The following is a 15,587-nucleotide window of genomic DNA, read 5'->3' as shown; positions in this document are numbered from 1 at the left end:
ACGTGAGCAAAGTGAAGGGTCCATGCAGCTTGCATAATGGAGGGAGCCCGCCAGGAGCAAGGGGCTCGGACACCGGCTGCCTTTTGCACGATTAGGTTGGTGGAGGGGTCTGCACTTAGGAGCCCAACACCCTGAGAGAACACGCTTGCTGCCCGCATGGGCACGTCCGTGCCTCAGCCACAGCCATGCAGCTGGACGTCCAGGTGAGGCAGAGCTGCAGGTGGGCTCTGCAGGGAGGCGGGACAAGGAGGAGGTCAACTCTCCCACCTGACCTCTCAGCCCTGCCGTCTCCACCCTGGCCCGTTCTCTGCTGCTCTGAGAGAACACCTGAGACTGTGGGGCCGGGGGCTGGCCAGCCCGAGAGCACAGTGTCCTGGACTTCCGGCGCAGTTCAGTGATGCTTCCACCCCTGGTAGGAAGAGGAAAGGGAATGGGCCGTGTGGAACAGACGAAGCATGAGGGATGGCCTTGCTTTAGCACAACGTGCTCTGTCCGTCACTAACCCAGTCCTGCAAATGCAAGAATCACCCACGAGAGAAAGGCGCTAACCCAGGCATGCGCCCCCCCCACCACCATGACATAAACAACCCCCGTCACTGCTTCGTTGAGGAACTAAAGTCCCAACACATGAAGTTTTGGGGAACCCACTCAAATCACAGTGTCAGCAATGTGGGGGAACCACAGCTGGAACTGACCTTGGAGGTGACCAGGTCTGAATAGCCACAAGCTGTGACTCGCTGGCCAGATCTAGCCCCCACCTCTTTCCCTCCAGTCTGCAGGCTAAGGGCTGGTTTCCACATTTCTAAATGGCTGAAGGGTGGAGAATGTTTCACAGCACATGAACCTTATGAGAAATTTAAATGTCAGTGTCCGTAACTCATTTGACTGGAACAATTCCACTCCTACCCTGGCGAGCGAGATGGCAAGAAGCAGGCAGGCTTGGCACTGCTTCTTATGGTGTGGCAGTGGACTCGCGAGCTTGCCTCTCACAGCCTGGATGGAACTGGGGTGCAGACAGGAGGAATTTCACTGTGTACCAGGGGGTACCAAGATTGCAGAGGCAGAGACCTAGGTCAGTGGCCAGCATAGAGTCGAGGCGGCGTCAGCCCCAAGCCTCATCCTGCAGACACACACACACACACACACACATTCAACTGAACGTAATCAAAGTCAAATCAACTGTCCAAGGTCACTCAGCAGGGCTGAGAGTTGAGCCTGTCTGTCACTGTGGTCTGTGTCTTTAACCACGTGCAGGGCACACAGAAATTTAGTAATCAAGAGAACGCAAAGGTAAGGATGAGAGCTGTGAAGGAGACAAGGCGGGAGTGTATGACTGCACTGTGGGGCGACATCAGGTTTGTCCCTGAGCGGAGAAGGGGGCCGCTCTGAGAACTCCTGCTGAAACACCTGCCAACAAAGCAGCAGCAAGGGCGAAGGCCCTAAGATAATGCAGTGAAAATGCATCACGCTTCATCAAGGGGCCCCTTGCATAAGAAGCCATGCACTCGCTTTGTCAGCCTCCCTTGCAGCTAGCTCACGGCTCCCTTAGGCCCCTCAAACAACCGGTCCCACACCACGAGTGACACACAGCAACACAGGCTGTGCAGGCAGCACGCTGGCCAAGGGCCCCCATGCAGTAGGCACACTCAGTCTCTCGGGGCAGCTGGGGCTGGAGCTCTGGCAGCACGTGTGCCGGCGGGGTACGTGCACGCAGCCATAGCAGCTCATTTCTTCTGTAGCAAGAGTAGGAGCATTCGTACTAGCCGCATAGCCTCCAAGCTTCGTGTCAGCCCTCCAGCATATCTCATGGACTCTGTAAGACTGTTAAGGAGGCCGGTGCTGTGGCATGCTAGGTTAAGCCTCTGCCTGCAGTGCCAGTATCCCATATGGGCACCAGTGTCCTATATGGGAGCCTGTTTGTGTCCTGGCTGCTCCTCTTCTGATCCAGCTCTCTGCTATGGCTGGGTAAGCAGTAGGTGGCTCAAGTCCTTGGGCCTTTGTACCCCCGTGGGAGACCTGGAAGAAGCTCCTGGCTCCTGGCTTCCAGCTGGCTCAGCTCCAGCCATTACAGCCATTTTGGGAGTGAACCCAGTGGATGGAAGACCTCTCTCTCTGCCTCTCCTTCTCTCTGTAACTCTACCTCCCAAATACACAAATAAAATCTTTTAAAAAAAGACTGTTTTAGTAAATTTCTTTTCTGCTTAAAGCACCTGAAATCACTTTCTGTTGCTTGCTACTCAGAACCCTGACAGCTTCAGGTAAGTATGGCAGAAGCAACACCTTCCCTCCAGTGCCTGCCACCCCGGCCTGTGTGTTTGGGCCGTGTGACTACCTCTAGACAAGAGAACGTGAGCACAGGTGACAAGGGTCAATTCTGGGTCAGGTAAATTCCCCTCTCTGGGCAGTTTGGGACAGCAGATCCTGGATCCCTGACATGGGGTGGAGAACAGCACAGCCTGCCCACGTCAGCACATAAAGGAGAAATGGACACAAAGTGGCCTGGGCCCATGGGTGCCGGTCTGCGCTCTGCCGCTGTAACAGAGTGCCGCAGACGGACCGATCGTGGGCTCTCAGCTCTGGGCGGGGTCACGTTTGGTGAGGGCCTTCTTTCTACATCAAGAATGGTAAAGGCACGCGTGGCCGCATACGGCGTGCGGAGGAGCCAGATTCCCTGGGTGACTCCCCCCACTCCCCAGGGAACAGAGGAATCCGTCGGGGAGGAGACAGGCCGTGGGCTCTAATCACCTCTCCAAGGCCCGCCTCGCAGCACCACCACAATGGCCATTAAGCCTTCAGCTCGCCTTTTGGAGGGGACATTCCAGCCACTGCACTGGGTCACCAGATGGAGAACAGAGCAGCCAACCCACGTCAGATGGTGCCTCAAGAACAAACACACGAGGGAGGAGCTGTGCCTCCAAGACGTCAGGGCGTGCGAGTGCCTGCCTGCAGCACAGACCCACGCACCACACCAGGTGTGCGGCTCGGGGCGCACGGAGGCTGTCGGCCATCATCTTGAAGCTGGGATGGATGTGGGAAATGTTTCATGACTCTATTCCAAGTGTGATGAAAGGCCATGGGAGGGTTTTTAGCAGAAACAGACGTGGCCAAAGCCCCGAGGCAGGTGGCCGGCCGTGCAGCTCCCAGACCCCAGGGAGCTTAATGGGGCTCTCCAAGGGCAGGCAGCTGGGCCTCGCTTGCAGGGGGCGTTCGTTGACAGCTGACCCCTTGCAAGTCTGCAGTGCCCAGAAATGCAATTGTTCCCGGGACGCCTTGCTTTACTTTGGGATTGCACGGAACATGTTTCTTCCCCTGTAACTTTGCCCTGCTGCTGCTCACAACTCCAGACCTCAGAAGCTCCGCACACAGCTCCTCGCCGGCCATGCTCCGAACACGCGACCCGGGGCACTGCCCTCCGAGGTTGGTTCTAGCAGAACCAGCTTGCAAAAGCAGCCGAGACAATGAGCTCATGGATCGGAAGCTCTGCATCGTCAGCCCAGCGCACGGCACACGGTGGGGGACTCACAGGATCCCCCTCCTCCTGTGTCCCCTGGAGAGAACCCAGGAGACATCTGAATCTCTGGGCCGCGTTCCCTCCGCCTGCCCTGGCCCACGTCCCCAGCCTCAGCTTCAGCTCCATGAGCCGAGGCAGCAGGAATGTATTTACGAGCTCATGATCCCCGTGAATGGCGTCCAGCTTGGGTTGGGACTTAAGGAGCTGAAGAGAGGCCCTTTAAGCAGCTGTGCCCATGAGACCCGGGGAGGAGGCATGCCAGGCCCAGCAGGCCTCGCCACGCCCAGAGCCAAGAGGGCAGATGGGAGCAGTGGAGGGGAGGGGCTCATGCCAGCCCTGGAGCGTGTTCTGGCTCCAGCCCTCCAGGGCTTTTGCAAACTCTGGCTTCATGCCATCACAGAGGCCACAAACGAAAGATTTGGCTGCCACTCCGTTCTCGAGCTCTGTGTCCCCAGAGGTTCCAAGGAACACGAGCGGGCACAGAAACAGCGACCAACATCTGTCTGACTTCTGCGTTCCTGGGAGGGGCCGTGCCTGCCCCCAGGACCCGCCCCCTAGCCATCAGGTTGGGAGGTTCTACCCTGCGGTGGTGTCCAAACACAAGCAATGGCCATTGATTTCCTCGAATCTCTTTCACGGCCGTCATTTTATTGGGCAGCTGCACGGGGCTTAGCCACACCCAGGAGAGATAAAGTTAGAGACCGAGAAGTGAAGAGACTGCACCGCGGTTGACTTGCAGTAAATGGGACAGCCCAGGATTTAAGCCCAGATTCTCAACCCTAAGCCTGCGGCTTAATCCAAATCTGAAGACACTAGTGCCCCCTCATCCATGGGGAATACATTCCAAGCCTCCCAGTGGATGCCCGAAAACTTGGATGATATCAAAGCCCACGTGTACTTTGTTTTTCCTAGACATATGGACCTGGGATGACTTTCACTTTATTCATTAGGCACAGGAAGAGATGAACAACAATAACACTATCAAACAGAACGATGATGACAACATTCTCCCTCTTTCTCAAAATATCTCACTGTACTCGATGGAAGCACCACAACCATGGGCCTGCTAGCCAAGATGGCTGCACGCAACTCAGCATGGACATGCTGGGCGGATGGAACGTGGTGTCCTGGGAGGCAGGGAGCAGAATGAGATGACATTTCACCCTGCTGGGGCCCGCACTGTGGCACAGCAGGTGCAGCGGCCACGTGCAACGCTGTGCCCATATCAGAGAACCAGTTCCAGTCTCAGCTGCTGTGTTTTCCCATCCAGCTCCCTGCTGCCACACCTTGGAAAGCAGCGGAAGTTGGCCCGAGGGATTGGGCCCCTTGCACCCATGTGGGAAACAAAGACGGTCCTTGGCCCCTGGCTTCTGCCTGGCCAAGCCCCAGCTATTGCAGCCATGTGGACGGTGAGCCAGCAAACGGAAGATTTGCATGCTCGCTCTCTCTCTCTCTCTCTTGCCCTCCCTCCCTCTCCGTCACTATGCCTTTCAAATAAATAACATCTTTTTTAAAGCATGCACACAAAAATTTCATCATGCTACTCAGTGCACAATTGAAGACATACACGTTGTTTATTTCTGAAATTTTCCACATAACATTATGGACCAGTTGGCCATGGATAACTGAAGCCATGAAAAGTGAAACTGCAGATAAGGGAGACCTGCCCCTCTCTGGTTGCCTTGTGAAATATTCTTACCTCCATTTCTTTCTGCGTGATCTTCTCCAGACTGAACAAACGAGAGAAGGTGCGGAGCACCTGGATGTGTTCACAAAACACTGGGCTAGTCTAATGCTCACAGCAATGAAGGAATGGCTGCATGTTCAGACACCTGGGAGTGCGGAAGGGCTTGGCTAAGTCCCCGAAAGTGAGCCAGTTTGCATAACCTCATCAGGTTGTGTCACTCGGTTGTCCCTGTCTTTCTCGTGTCGATAGCAGCAACTTCGGGGGATGGAAGCAGCTGACAAAACCCCATTCTCTCCATTGTGGAGATGCGGAAACTAGTCCATGGCACCAGCGACTATAGAGCTGACAAGGTAGCCGCAAAGACCTGTCTCTTGGCCCCTCGTCCACGATGCCATGCCAAAGCCTAATCAAAACATGCCAGGTTTAGGAAAAACCGATAGGGTTTGGAGCTTGGAGAGGTGTCTCTTGCACAGAGACACTAGGTCCTCTGAGAACGTGGACTTGGAGGAGGCGTCAGTACTTCCGCTCTAGCAGGAGGATTCACAGTGCTGTCTCCCCACAGGGGTCAGGCTCCCCACGGCTGACTTGATCTAAACCCCATCGGAACAGCGCCATGCACCCCTACAAGGCCCATCACCCTTGAAATGCTGGTGGCTCCTGGGTCCACACTGCCAGGCCCACACATTCAACTGCATGCTGAAGATCACTACTGGATCCCAGCATCTCTCGTTCTAAATCTCTCTTAACACGTCTGTCTCCCCTGTAAGATTAGGAACTCCATGAAGTTTGGAGCACACCTCCTCATTCATCTTTCTGTTCCTGGGTCATTGTGAATAGACATGAGTAATTGACTGAGGAAGGCCAGCACTGAGGTGTAGAAGGTTAAGCCTCCACCTGTGGTGCCGGCATCCCATATGGGAGCCGGTTCAAGTCCCAATTGCTCCACTTCTGATCCCGCTCCCTGGTAATGTGCCTGGGAAAGCAGAGGAAGATGGGCCAAGTACTTCGTCCTCTGCACCCATGTGGGAGACCTGGAAGACGCTCCTGGCTCCTGGCTTCAGACTGGCTCAGCCCCAGCCTTTGCGGCCATTTCGGGAGTGAACCAGCGGGTTGAAGCTCTTTCTCTCTCTCTCTCTTTCCTCTCTCTGTATCTCTGGCTTTCAAATAAATAAATCTTTAAAAGTAAATAAATAAATAATTAACCAATAAATGACCACTATACAGAACTAGGAGCTACCCCAGGTGCTGTGAAGCTCATGGCCAAGAGTGTGTTCAATCCATAAAAACATAATTACAGTGACATTTTTATAAAGTATTTTTATCACTTACTATGAAGCAGGGATTTTATTAGGCCTCATTATCTCATTTAATCCCCACCAGAAACTCAAGAGATAGTACTACGATTACCCCAGTTTGTAGATGGGAAACTCAGAGAAGTTAAATAACCTGTCCAAACCATTCGGGCAGAACGCGGTGAGTGGAAAGATTCAGCGCGTCCTTGCTGTACATCCTGCACAGCAAAGTCGGCTCCACCACAACAGGGCGAGGGCCAGGGTGACAAGGGACTGTTGCCAACAGGTCTCTTACTCTTCAAACACACGGGGAAAGGCCCGACGAGTTACAGAAGCATTCTTGCTGCAGGACAAACCCCAGCCCTTAATGCGCACCCAGAACAAGAACACGGGCCATTTCCCAAACGCGTTGGCCCACGGCCGCTTCATCCCCCAGGCGTCATCCAGGCATAGCAAACCCTGGGGCAGGCTCGGGCCAGCAGCGACTGCGGGTGCCCTCCCTCTGGGGGCCAGGCTGCCCTTGTCGTCCGTGAGATAAGCCAGACTCCTGCCCAGCAATGTCCTGCCTTGACCGGCAACCCCTCGGGAAGGCTGCGCTCCGGGGCCTGCTGGGACGCCCAGGAGGCACAGGGCTGTCTGAGACCCCCACAGAGGCCATCCTCAGAGACCCGCTGGCTCTTTGCCTTTGCAATTTCCTTTCTTCCTGAGACGCGTGTGGTTTTCTCCTAAGCAGAGCTGTGACTATGGCTCCGGATTCCTGCGGCCAAGGTCAAGTCCTCCTGACATTTCTGCCTGTCTCTGGCCACCATGGAGGGGGCCCTTCCCTCCTGGGAGGTCAGGAAGGGGTCACACATCGTCACTCTCCACAAACCGCCCCGAGCACCCTGCTTGGGCTCAGTTGCCCCCCGCCCCTACCCCGAGTTCATTCCTGTGGGCAGATGAGGGATTTGAAGGCCCTGCTGCCACCCACTAGCGACCCGCAGATGTTCCATGGTGGCCGACAGGGCGGCCTAGGGCCTGGCACCCACAGCAGCCTCTTTTTCCACGTCATCCCTGGACTCCGGTGAGCAAGACCCTGAGGGCGCGTCCTGTTCGCTGCATGTCCTGTCTCGAATGCCAGCCAAGCTGCTTAGCCATGCCAAAGCTCACAAGCTGGTCCAGGAGGCCTGCCAGGGTGGACGGAATCGAACCAGTGTCCTGCAGTCCTCCTCCTACAGTCTGTCCCCACAGCCTGAGCTACACTGCACGGCCACCCCAGGCAAAGGGAGGGACCTATAGACAGAGTCGCACCTGGGAACCCCGCCACAAGGAGAGGCCACTGCTTCCCAGAGCCCCAGCTGCTGAAGGCTGCTCATTGCCACGTACCCCGTGCCACAAACTCCACATGGGCCCTTGGCCCTCATTCCTGACCACAGTCCACCGCCACATTTGAAAACCCCTCAGCTGTGTGTGCCTTCTATCAGCCGGCACCAGAACCCCTATCACCGTCCATCACCCACTGGTCTCCTGGTCCCCCAAATCACACAAGACTTCAGCGCCAGGCCCATGGGCTTCGTCTTCACCCAGAGCCCACCCTGGAGCGGTCAGTTTCCACACAGCTGTGCCGTGGGCACTCAGCGGCTCAGCCCCAGCCCTGATGACCTTCCCTGCCCCTCCTCCCCAGGCACCTGCGTTGGTGGCCAGGCTTGGGGCCGCATCTGTTGGCAGATGATGCTCTGCTCTGCAAGCATGATTGCAGGCCAGCCCAGCCCTCCACGGGCATCTCCACCCTGCCTGTCCCTCCCGCTCGCAGACGTTCCCAGGAAGCTATTAACTCCACGGAGATCCGTCTCCTCATCCATCAGCATTCCCCAAACTGCCCCTCCTCCCACCTGCCATGTCGTCTCCACAGTGCAGGCTCCGTGGTCCCATCTTCCATCAACGTCCTTTACAATCTGCCCTCTACCTCTTCCTTGTAAAACCCCAACCCTAGGGACATTCCACGCTCTGATGTTTTTTTCAATGCCACACCAGGGACACTGATGGTGGTGTCACTGTCGACTTGGGGACCCAAACTCTGACTCAGCCCCTCTCATTCTAGAGCCACTTGTTTCTCCCTCCCCCTGTGGAAGCACTTCAAAAACTCACAGACTCTGTAGGCCAACTACCCCACCAGGAGCAAACATTTCCTTTCTCGCCCAATGAACAGGTCCCCTTCCCAGGCGGTAACCAGCGCGATCAGTCTCTGGGATGCTCCCCCACAGCCATGCTATGCATGAACACACGTATGTGCACACATACAGCCACAGAGCCTCCCAAAACACACTAGCTTCTCTTTTCACAAGCCTGGGATCACTCTGTACACCCTGCTCTCCTCACAGCAGTCGGAGGGTGCTTCAAAGAGATCGTGGAACACGGAGTTGAGTGATAAGCTTATTTTGGTGCCAAAATATTGGCAAGCCAGTGCACGGCTTTTTCACAGTACACACTCCATGGGTGCTCTGCAGATTTCTTGTGCACCTTGGGAACTTTCCATACCAGTGCATCGCAAGCGTCTCAACCCTTTCTTCATGTAGTTGATTTATTCTTAAGAGCCCTCTTCTGATGCCTACTTGGGCTGCTTTCAGGGTTTTGCTATTATGGTGTAATAGCTAATCTCACACGCATCGGTTTTTCATGCGCAGGACTCTTTCCTTAGGATAAATGCTCAGAAATGGAACTGCTGGGTCAAAAATCATTTTGTGATGTCAAGAGAGCTTGCCAAATCTCCCCCCATGGAACTGTACCATCCCCACTCCCATCAGCAATGCATGAGCGTCTGTTTCCACACACAGAGTGGTATCAAACATTTTGATCTTGGCCACACTGAGAGATGAGGATGCTGTCTCCATGCAATGTGACTTGTATTTCTCTGAGGGTGCACAGAGGAAATTGTCCCTGAGGTTCCGGCCAGTCCTTCACCGTGGCCGTCTTTCTCTGGTGTTGGTGATCTGTCTCACGTTCACTGGTGGAAATTCTTCCTAGATCTTAGGGAAATACACTAGCTCAAGGATGTGAGTTGCAAACACATAGCAAGTCTGTCTTTTGATTTTGTGTCTGTTGGAGTTTGCCAAAAAGAAGTTATCTTTTTTTTTTTTATGGCTTCTGGGTTAAGTGTCATCTTGCTGTTCTGGGTGTTTAAAAATTCTCCCATGTTTCTGGTACATTTACGGCTTTCTTTTGCCACATCCCCCCCCCCCCCCCCCGCTGTGTATGGAGTTGATCTCACTGTGAAGTGTGAGGTGGTTGGGGCTAATTCTCCAGTGGTAGAGTTGAATACCACATTTTCACAAGCAGTTGGAAACATATTTATCTTAGCCTCAATTTTATGTGCAATTTCTGGAATTTTATTTTGCTCTGAGTTTTCCAGCACCACGCAGTTTCACATAGTGTGGCTTTTCATGGTAGGGCAGACCAGGATGCTCCTTCCCCCACTCCACCCTACCCCACCCACCCCACCCATTACTGCCATTTTTTTTTTTTCAGCTATTTCCCTGCTATTCCTACTGCCAAGACCCATAAAGATCCTGATGGGAATTTTTATGAATTTGAGAGATACAGAAACAAAGAGAGAGAGAGAGAGGGAATACTCCCACCCACCAGTTCACTCTCCAAATGCCCATAACGGCCAGAGCTGGGCCAGGTCTGAACCAGGAGCAAGGGATGCAATCCAGGTTTCCCCACGTGAATGGCAAGGACCCAATTACTTGGGGGCATCTCCAGTGCATCCGAGGGCTGACGTCAGGAGCCAGAGCCCGGAGTACAACTCAAGCACTCCAGTGTGGGACATGAGCTGCTCAACCACTAAGCTGAACGCCCATCACCCTGAGTTCCTACTTTGCTTGCGACCCAGCAAGCTAGTCTGTCCTGTTTCCTGGGTGCTGGCAGAAGACATGAGAGTTTATCATTCACAGAAATGGCAATTGCCAGAGTACCAGTGGTTGTAATGTATGACAGGTGCACAAGCCCCAGCTGCCACAGGGTCCAGAAGAGAGCAGCGCAAAGAGCAGGCGTGTACAAGAGAAGAACTCTGAGTCTGAGGAACCCGGATGTTTTATAACAGGCAGGAAGCCTGTGGATGTTTGCCCCAGAGGAGGCATTACCCGGATTGTCCTGGACAATAAGCACACTTCCGCTGTGCTCCAGAAGGCAACACTACGTATGTCTTCCAAGTGTGTTCACCACACAGACCTCCTTGCAAAGATAGCCTGGACCAGAGTCACTGCTGCTCATGCAGAATCACGAGAAACCGTGGAGAATCGTCTCTCAACACCTGTTTATTTTTCCGTATGAACATTAGAATCAGTTTGTCTAAACAACAACAGCAAAGCCTTCATTGTTATTGAGAATCTTATTAAATTCTGAATTATCTGAGGGAGAATGGACAATTTTATGATGTTCATTTTCCCATCCAAGAACATTATTCAAATGCTTTTTTGTCCCTTGGAAGCATTTTAATGCTTTCTCCACTTAGATTTTGCACATTTCTTCTTATGTTTATTCCTAGGGGTTTTTTTTTATATTTTTTGTTGCTGCTATAAATGTTTTCTATTCCCATTTTATCCTCTAACAGGTTGTCATTAATTCCTGCTCTTTAAATGGATGGTTTTCCTCCAGGGTCCTCCCCCTGCTTTCTTCTCTCCTTACTCGAAGATTTCCCCGGATGATCTCACTCCCGCCCAAAACTTCAGCGAGCATCTGTCAGCTGACGCCTCCCATACTGTCATCTCCAGCCCTGGGCCCGCTCAGGAGCTCCTGGCACACGTGTCAAAGACGCCCCCACAGGCACCTCACAGCTAGCCAGCTTGCAGATCAAAGTCCTCTCCCTTGTCCCCAAGCCAGTCCTCCTCCTGTCCCCTCATCTCAGTCCATGGTGCCCCCAGCAGCAGAGGGAGGCCTCTCCTTCATGCTGTTCCCCCATCAGTCACCATCCTCCTCAGTTCACCTTGAACCTGTGCCCTCTTCTATCCTCACTGCCGCAGTCAGTGCCTGGGAAGCCCCCCATGTGCCCGCTGGTCTTGCACCTGCTCTCTGCCCTCTCTTCCTCTCCTGATGCACCAGCGGCCCAGAATTTGAATCATGCTGTGCCCCAGAGGCTCTGGAATGACACCGAAGCTGGCGTGGCATCCCTGACTGGCCATTAGTGACCTGCTCCCACGCCATGCCCCACCTTGAACTTCAAGTCCTCCATTTCCATGCTCTCCTGCACCTGCACGTGTATACGCTTTTACACCTCAGCCCTGACCTTCCCCTTGAATATCTCAGCCCAGCACTGCCTCCTCCATCTGGACACCTCCAGCCCTCCCTGACCGTTCATCTCTGGCTTGGACTCCTTCAGAAAGCTTCCTGACACCCTCATCCCTATGAAATGCTTTTACTCACTCGTTCATTCATTTCTTCACATGAGTAGGCATTTATTTGGTTCACCATTTGCCAATCTCCAAGCCAGACACCAGGGATATCAAGATGAAGCGAACACAAATCCCCACCCTCAAGGGCCTCAACAAACCAAGTTCTTATTCAAACTCTGGTCCCCAGCAATGGCAGCGTCGCCAGGGAGCTGGTTAGAGACGCAGGGACTCGGGTCCTATCCCAGACCTGCTAGCTGCTTTGGGAAAAGATCCCTGAGCGATTGCCATGCGCAGTAAGGTTTGAGGAGCCCCGGTCTAGGAGGCATGGGAACTGAGCCATAATAAGTGAGTTGTGTGCAACCTCACAGCAGGCTGCTCTGAGCACCAGGCAAGAGGCCGCAAACCAAACAGAGAACGGGAAAAGGGCCAGGACAGGCGAGCTCAGGGCTGCAAAGCTGAGCTGGAGACAAGGGTGGAGGGCTTCCAGGAAGCACTTACAGCACAAGCAAAGGCAGAAAGGAGAGAAAGGACGCGCTGGGTTGGGAACGGAGGAGCCGCTGTCTGCTGAGGGTGAGGTCCTCACAGACACAGACGGTGAGAGAGAAAGCCTGTCCCTGCTTCACTCCTTACAACTCCACTCCAGACCCACGCATGGTCGGCGGGCAGGGCTCAGGCCCTCCACCACCAGGCCCAGGGCGTACATGGTCAAGTGTGGGGTGAGTCTGTGTTTCAAACTCAGAGGCCCGGTTATGGTCCTTGGTTTACAGTGGGAGAAACTGAGGCACAGCAAGCGATGGCTTGCCCAGCGTCATGAAGCCAGGGAGTTCAAGAGCTGGGATCTGAGCCCAGGCCATGAGCACTCTCTACATTTGGAGGCTGCCTTTGGACATTCTGGGAGTCAAGGACCTGCCAGGCTTCTGGCAGGAGGGCCATGAATGGAGCAGAGGCTAAGCTGAGCCATCAGGTGAGGTGTCGGCTCTCTCAGGCAACCAGCGCCCTCGCGTGGATGGCAGGACTGGGGCGGGGGGCATCAGGACTGGTGGGTGGTGGGTGGAGCTAACACCCACACAGCTTCCGGCTGCTCCTTTGACTGCCATTTGCTGAGTCAGCCAGAGCTTGACATCAGACAGATAGCCCTGAAGTCTTGGGAACTAGCCTCTCTCTCTCTCTCTCTCTGTGAGACAGGCCTCCTGGCCAGGGTGGAGGCGGGGCACAGCCCAATCAGAGAGGGGAGGCAGACAGGCCAGGGCCAGGCAGGAGCTGGCTTCTGGGAACCCCAAGTGGACATCAGCACCGCGCCAATCCTTCTGTACCTGCCTCTCGGGGAATTCAACCCAGCCCTCAGCCGTGGGGCTGCAGGGCTATCCAGCACTTTCCTTCCAGGAAGTGAGACCAGGACTCCCCAGCACCCGTCCTCTCAACGGCAAGAGAGGAGGCAAGGATGAGCAGGACCACAGGAGACACACACAGAGAAGGCAGCCGGGCTCTCCTTGTTTGGGCATCAGGGGTGTGAGGTCCTCCCATTCCCGCTCCAATGGCCAGCAAGTCCTAGGCTCCGGGAGGTAACTGGACAGTAGACACGGGCTCCCCAGGGAGCCCCTGTTCCATACCCGGAGCTGGCAGCCCAACTGTTCGTGGGGGATGTGGGTGGAGGTGTGGGAGGCAGGGAGGGGGCGAGGGAATTCAGAGAGGGTGCCAAGGGGCCCTTGGTGCTCCCGCCCAGCCCATACTGCCCCGCTGAGGATTCGCCTCACATCGCTGGGGCTTCTGATCTTGCCAAAGAAGCCAGAAATCCAGACCTTGATGTGAAATCTCCAGATTTTTCACTGTCACTTCTTACATGCAAGTAGTTCATAAATGGGTTAACCCCGGGTGCAGTGGGGGAGGTAAGGGCTAGGCCAGGTCAGAGGCAGGGGCGGAGTGGGAGGGCGGCCCCCATTTTTCCTAGGTGTAAAGAACTAGCCTAAGGGCGAGCGTGTGAGCAGCGCAGGGCAGCACGAATCTGCACGCATGCAGAGCTGCGGCTGTGGCGAGTGTGTGCGCATCTGCCTCCGCGCACGCCGGAGCACAGGTGTATAATGCGGGACAGCACGTGAGGCCTTGCACCTGCGCATTCGCGCACGTGCAGGGGGGCTCCGACGTGGGCCCTGGTCTATACCCAACAACACGGTGGGCTCGGATGGTTGTGTGCAATGGCCCCCCACGAGGAGCCGCGCCCACGCAGCCTGGCGGCCGTGGGAGCGCACGCCAGGCGACACTCGTGCGTGCTAGCCGCCCCCCCTCCCCCACCGGCAGGCCCGGAGGCGGCCCTGGCCTGGCGGAACCCGGGGCGTCGCTCTTCCCGCCCTGAGCCCCAGCGCAGGCAGCGGAGCCGAGGGGGCGAGGGGAGGGGGCGGCGCGGCAGCTGCGCCCGGGCGGCCATTAGTCACCAGATGTCACCTTCTGCTGCTGGGGCGGCGCCGGGCGCAGACAATGGCCGCGCGGGCCGACCGCAAAGCCGCGCCTCTGCTGACACCTAGAGCCCCGCGCCCGCGATGCCCGGCTGCTGGCACTCGGCTGTGTGTCGCCGCCCGCGCTTTCCGCCCGCCTTCCTGCCTTCCTGCCCCTCCTCCAAGTGGCCCCTTATGCTCCCCGGACAAGGCCGCTCCTCTTCCTCCCAGCCGGGGCTCCGTGGGGTCCGCAGGTAGGGACCACGCCAAGCACAATGGCTGATCCTCAGAGCTGGTCCTGGGATGGCGCTGGTACCTTCCACTCTGCGGAGGAATCCCGCTAGGTGCTGAAGTTCCTTGCCAGCCACACACGGGCTCAGCTTCAAGTCCCTGTGTTTCAAGAACCAGACCCGAAAAGTGCAGTCCCTACCTTGCTGTGTGACCCTGGGCCGGTTGTCACCCTCTCTAGGCACTGGTTGCTCATCTGGGGGCTTGGAAGACGGGGCTAGTCGGTGCCGGGAGGGCCCAGGCGCAGCTGAGGCTGCTGCACACCTGTGCCCAAGTGACCCTCTCGAGGTTGGGAGGGGGTGGCAGCGGGCAGCTCTCTTTGAAAATGAGAACAGCTGTAAGGGACAAGGTCGTCGGGCCCCCTGCATCACCAGCATGCTCAGGAAGCTTCCGGACTGCAGCTGAGTCGCAGAGGCGGCAAGTCAGAGGAGAGCAGACGCAATACTGAACCCCGGGGCAGGCCCTCCGCCCCCGTCCTGCTCTGTGGGGACCCAGACCCTGAAGGCCTCCGGCGCCGGAAATCCAGGGCGAAGACGGCCTCCGGGGGTGGCCTCATCTCAAGGCCGTCTTTGCCCCTTTCCTCAGTGCAGGGGGCCTGCCAGGGCTCCCATTCCTGCCCAGCCCCCAGCCCACCCAGGAGAAGCCCCCCCGCCCCGGGAGAGCAAGCGCTCCCCGCTTCCCCCCACACTCCACCTCCCTTCTGTCTGCCTGGGTCTGCCTGGGTTGTTTTTTTTTTTTCTTTTAAAAATAATTTTGGGGCCGGCGCTGTGGCTCAGTGAGTTAAAGCCCTGACCTGCAGTGCTGGCATTCCATATGGGTGCCGGTTCAAGTCCCAGCTGCTCCACTTCGGACCCAGCTCTCTGCTATGGCCTGGTAAAGCAGTAGAAGATGGCCCAAGTCCTTGGGCCCCTGTACCCGCGTGGGAGACCTGGAAGAAGCTCCTGGCTCCTGGTTCCTGGCTGCTGGCTTCAGATCGGCTCAGCTCCAGCCGTTGCAGCCATTTGGGGAGTG

General features: G+C 56.0%; 1 long non-coding RNA gene across 1 annotated transcript; it reads left to right on the top strand.

Moving 5' to 3' along the window:
• The first annotated feature begins 12,321 nt into the window (after nucleotides 1–12,321).
• On the top strand, nucleotides 12,322–15,208 carry LOC127484192 (uncharacterized). The gene is made up of 3 exons (XR_007910995.2): nucleotides 12,322–12,453; nucleotides 12,627–12,823; nucleotides 13,243–15,208. It is a non-coding gene; the product is annotated as an uncharacterized lncRNA (long non-coding RNA).
• Nucleotides 15,209–15,587: the final 379 nt, after the last annotated feature.

This window comes from Oryctolagus cuniculus, chromosome 15 (assembly GCF_964237555.1).
Source record: "Oryctolagus cuniculus chromosome 15, mOryCun1.1, whole genome shotgun sequence".
Taxonomy (NCBI): Eukaryota; Metazoa; Chordata; class Mammalia; order Lagomorpha; family Leporidae; genus Oryctolagus; species Oryctolagus cuniculus.
This window is presented reverse-complemented; position numbering and strand designations above follow the sequence as displayed.